This window comes from Protopterus annectens, chromosome 3.part0 (assembly GCF_019279795.1).
Source record: "Protopterus annectens isolate FY-2018-M chromosome 3.part0, PAN1.0, whole genome shotgun sequence".
In the NCBI taxonomy this organism is placed as follows: Eukaryota; Metazoa; Chordata; order Ceratodontiformes; family Protopteridae; genus Protopterus; species Protopterus annectens.
Window position 1 is genome coordinate 918,754,254 of NC_056731.1, and position 6,000 is coordinate 918,760,253.

Genomic DNA, 6,000 nt, shown 5'->3' on the forward strand with positions numbered 1-6,000 from the left:
AAGATAAGTCAAAACCAGACAGCACTTAATAGAACCATAGGCTGAATCATACGTTTTAACATGGATAATCTTTCTTTTAGGTTAGCTCAAATCTGTATATGGCTGTCAGTTTAGAACATTTGCTCCTATTAGGAGGATAAAACTCCAATATTTGAAAATGCATATAGTTTTGTGTATTATTATTATTATTATTATTATTATTATTGCATTAACTGGTTTTAGGGGGTATTGGGTGTGTGTGCATTTTTGTTTGAGGATTTTCAATAAAACAAAACATTCTGTAAGATGTGACATGGGCTTAAATGGACATGACAAAAAAAAAAAAAAAACAACTGTATAAAAGATTAGCCTGCCAAACAGTGCATGCATGTAACACAAAAGCTGGAACTAGACATTTAACAAAAAAGCTGTTATACATAAAAAGTGGGAATAATAATTTGTTATACACAAAAGGTGGGATTACTAATTTCTGAAGAATATGATGCTTTCCTTAATGTCTTTAAACGTTAATGGTTTCACGGATAAATATAAAAAAGAAACAGTATATTAAAAAATGTAGAGTGCAAGTAAGTATGCTACAGCAGACACAGTTGGAAAGAAATTAACATGTGGATTTGATAAAGAAAGGTTTTCAGGATGGTTATTGAGCAGAATACCTGGGGCAAAGGAAGAAAGGGGTGCTTACATTAATTGCAAGAGAAACTCCAATAGTAATAGAAGAGGATGAAAAAGACAATAATGGTAGATTTGTAGTCCTAAGGGTCTACTGGTGAGGGAGGAGGGTTACATGTATTTACATTCCACTGAAAACTGCTGTAATGGAGCTTAAGAAAATTATGGGAGAAATAATCAGCCTTCAGCAAGGAATATTACTTATAGGTGTGGACTGAAATTTGATTTGCAACAGTGAAGATATGTCTGGGGGGGCAGAAGGGAAAATATAACAAAGGAGGGTAGATGTTTAAAGAAATTTATGAAACTATTTGGCATGGAAAATGTGAATTCAGTACTGGGATTTCGGAGTAAATTTACATATCCCAAAGATACAAAAACTGTGCTAGGCTAGACAGAATTCAGAATTTACATTTCACAGGAACATGTGTATTTAATTGAAGGTCTTGATATACACCCAATAAGTATTTCAGATCATGCACAAATAATAACTAAAATGAAAACAGAGGGTAGTGAAATAGAAATAAACAAAGAAGAAACTTTGCAATCTGGAGGGTGTGAAGTTCCCGCCTTAAAATATGTTATGCACCTAGTTCAATAATAAAAATCAAACTGTAAAATATGTACTACAAAATAATAAAATAGAAAATAATAGTAGGTAGTCCACGGTTGAGTTAAAAATGGAATATCTTTTATTGAAACACACAAACAAGTGATCCTAGTTGAGTATAATGAAAATCATTAAAGACATTCATTATTTATACATAATCAGGTTATTACATGTGACAGGGGGAGTGTGAGTGTTACACATGGTGGACATTTCTGAGGCAATCACCATGGACCTGGGTGAGGGTACATCAGGGCATACAACCCCTTACACTCAGCCAAGCTGTCTGACTATATCCCCTGCTCAGGCAGCATTTACAAGCACCCACTTAGGCATCCGCAGTACTATCATTGTAGGGGTCAGTACGTGGACCATTGCTGACACACATACACAACACAGGGACATCCACCTGCAATAGCTGATCTGTCAACAGCAGCAGTGCTAACAGTGTGCAGTCAGTTGGGGATTTCAGTACTGCTCCTAGCTTGCAGTCATCTCAAGCTTAGTTGGCCAAACCCCTTTGGTATTTCCTTCTACTTTTCAGATGTATATGCCAAACAGAAAAAAGTCTCAGCACTGAACCATGGGGGACTCCATGGTGACTGGTCTCTTCCCCTATTTTGATCTTCTGCATTCTGTGAGGAAGCATACATGTATGCATTCTTTCATTCACCTTCCTGATTGTATTAAATTATATTCTCTGTATAATATAGCACCACTTGTTAGAATGTGTTTTAAATGTGTAGTTTGGAACAATCTTCTAGTAAGCAATGAAACAAAATGTATGAACCAATAATGATAAAACTACCCATTTCAGAAAATTTCAACCATAAAAGGCCAACCAAACTTCTGTAATTACAATCCACCAATATTAGTAAATATGCAAAATATCTGCAGAAGTAAGTCATCTAAATAATTCCACATTAAAGGGATCTGTAACTAATAAAAAGGTTGCTGCTAGCAAACAACTTCATATTTCATTGTTTCATGTACAAATAAAGTGCCTGTTGCCCTTGAAGAATAAATTGCCTATGCTACATTAAAAAAAATGACAAGCTAGTAATTTTGCAGTGAAAAATGGATCACAAACTGATAGCAGAAACATAGTTACTAGATAACTCCTCCAAAGGAGGACATTTGTAGGACTGCATCATCCACTGCCTTTAAAGTACAACACAATACATTATTAGTGATCTATCTGCATATTGTGGGAGTAGAACCCACAGGCGTATGCATCAAAAGCAAGTATACTATCTGTTGTGCTACTAACCATGCAAACAACTTAGCATAAGTAGCATTAAACTTCTCTTCCCTGAATCTCTCAGGTCCTTGTAAAATCCACCTGACACTCAACTAAATCTCTCAACTTTGTAGCACAAGAAATCTGGAAAAAGCCAAACTTTATTGGGGGGGACAAAAGCCCAAAAACCAGGGACACATTTTAAACATTGCTTGCATAATTTTGGAAAGCTGCTAGAATAAAATGTTGTGCTACCACCGTGCATTTCACTACCAAGTCTTGGACTCAGGACTCTGTGCAGTACAGTCAGATCAACATACCAGTATGCCAAATCAGCAGCTTCCTAAAAGATAGGAAGACTGAAACTTAAATGGCTATCATTTAGTGAATTCAGTTCTCACTTCTCACCATAGCTCTCAACCTCTTAGCACAAACAAACCGAACAAAGCCAATAATGCGGGAATACAGAATTCAGTTCTCACTTCTCACCATAACTCTCAATCTCTTAGCACAAAAAAACTGGACAAAGCCAATAATGGGGGAATACAGCCCCAAAAATATGGAAAATTTCAAATGCTGATCTTATAAACTTAGAAAATTGCTAGAATAAAAGGTTTTGTGTTACCATTTATTTTCTGAAGAATATGAAGTCTGAAATTCAAATGCCTGTCATTATTTAATAAATTCAGTCCTTCACTGATTTGCCACAAAAATGCTGAAATCCACAGATTTTATGAGGAATAGAACAAATATATGAGGCATACCTATCTAGAAAACTTTCACAATAGGAACCTACTCCCTCAAGAGACAGTGGCCATAATATACACCTAGATGCACCTACTGCATAGTGTTTGTCATTGACAGATTCTCTGGTTTTGCCTTCCTTTCTTTGACCCAGAAGTTCTGCATTTCCCTTACGTTACGTACTCTCTGGTAAAGGCAACTCCAAATGGTACACAAACAGCAGACACAACATTACACTCTTGAACACACACACACACACACACACACACACACACACACACACACACACACACACACACACACACACACACACACACACACACATATATACTATGTACATGCTTTTTATCACAGCTATGAAAATGGCTACTTGGTTCTGTATATAGCTTACCAATGCACACAAATGACCTGGCAATTAATACACTGCCAATGAAGTGCAAATATTTTTTACATTGCTGTACCTTCATCTTCAAGCATCATTAGGTATTTATTACCAGCTTCAATAACAGGTACCATAACTAATCAGAAATCACTAAAACAGCCAAAATTACTATAGGAGGGTTTCCTTGTGAGATAAATGAAATATACTGTGCTGTGCTGTACTGTAGTGTAGGATTAAGGAGTATGTTTGCCAGCTTGTGGCCTTGCCACAAAAGTACCAGTTTATGTATGTTCTATGATACACTATACTTGTCATCAGCAGTTTTATGTACATCTGCATACCCAATACTCAACATCAGCTATCAACACAGATTTAGAACCAAGAAAGGAAAGGAAAGAAAAGAAAAAAAAGGCAAGTGTTTCAGCATGACAAAGTGTTAAGCCTAAAATACCAGAGAATCAAAACAAAGTAGCATGCTGTACACAAAAATCTCTATTTGCTTAAGACAGCACTTTCTGGGGGTCAGGGTCTACATTTGTGAGGTAGGATGATCACAGCATGCATTTCCCAAAATAACGGTTATGGCCTTGTATCTGAATTTCTGTTGTCTGTCTCTGTCAAACTATCATATCAGGTTCTTAGAAAAAATTACATACATCTGTGTGTACATACAAGATTGTGCAAACACACACACACACACACACACACACACACACACACACACCTAGAGTTGTGCCATACCTCCTCATTCAAGTAGCCTGCCATTTCAGTTCTGGGTCCAGTATGTGTGCTTTCCACATAAATACCTACAGCAGCTCAGAAACGGGAACCTGCAGCCGGCCGTTTCTCTGATCTCAGCAGCTAGAGTTCTGGGTCTGGTATACGTGCGTTCTGAATAAATACCTCCATCAGCCTGGACAGCAGCTCAAAAACGTCTGTTACTTTCACAATGATGTCAACCGGGAAGCCGTTAAAGTAAAAACGTGCCGGGAATAAGTAAAAGCGCGCCGGGAATGTAATTTCAGTTGGATGCAAAAGTAGGGGGCGCCCCTTCCCCCACATGCTATGGTTCCGGTGCCCATGGAATAGTGATAACTGCCAGAGCTGCCAGCACACACATTCATGATAATGCCCTGAGCATTGCACATGACCTAGCAGTTGATGGAGTGGTGCCCCTTGTGGTTGATGAAGATTCTACCCTCCTCACCAGGTAGTGACTTGATGTGTACATGAATGCAATATATGGCACCCAGTACCTCAGGGTAGCAAGCACATTGTAGAAATGTTGCATATTGTTGGCCCTGGGCTCAGGGTTGAGGGGGAAAATAAATGTGCTCACTGGCATGTGGTAGCATGGCATCCAGGAACTGGTGGAATACCTGGAAGCAGATGCCTGTGAGACCCCCATCATGGTCCCCAGTTAGTCTTTGGAAAGTACCTGTAGCTAGTGTCCTAAGGGCTACACATACCTTTGTTTCCAGTGGGATGGGTTCCCCACTGTTGACTCTGGGTCTGAGTTGAGGGTGGCAGAGCTCAGTGAGTTCTTGTAGTATGTCCCTGTCCACCCTGTAGTGCTCTACAATCTCCAACTCATGCAGCTCCTGGAAGGTTACCCTGGGCCTGAACACTCTTCTCCTTCTCTATCAAGGCCTATTGTCAGCAACAGCAGCAGCAGTGACTTCAGCATCTAGCACATATAGATGTAGCAGCCCCTAGCATCCTCTCAGTTAAAATTCCCAAGTCTGTACTCCAATGGTACAGAGTATGGGGGAAAATCATATTGTAGGGTGTATGCATACTTTATAGTGTGCTCTGTTGTAGGTGATAACTGTGTGATTGGCTAGCTATAATGCACTGTACCTGCCTAGCATATCATTAACATCATTTAATGGCCCTAGTTTAAGTTAAACAGAGGTCAAAACTAATTAATATGTCACTGGGTTTTAGATACAATCAGCACTGTGGTACACTCCGCAAACAGGCTGAAATAAGCTTAGAAGTAATTGGACACACCCTCCCCTGATGTCAGCTACCTCCTCTGTAAATAACAACAGGGTTCTTTGCCTACACAAAGGGGTATGCGGGCACGATTACCCCTTTGTGCTAATCAGTAACTCCACCTCATTTACATAGGATCTGTGCTCACAGCCTGGAAACTGCATGCTGCAATGCCTTACCACATTAGCAATAGCACTAATGCATCATTGCAGATACTCCATGCAGGGTTCTGTAATACATTTCTGTCACATAATATTAATTATGTTTTTTATTTATTTTTTTTTATAAAGCATCTTTACACATTGTGACATGTCGCACAAACATGCTCAAATTATTTAAAAAAATAAATAAATTTAG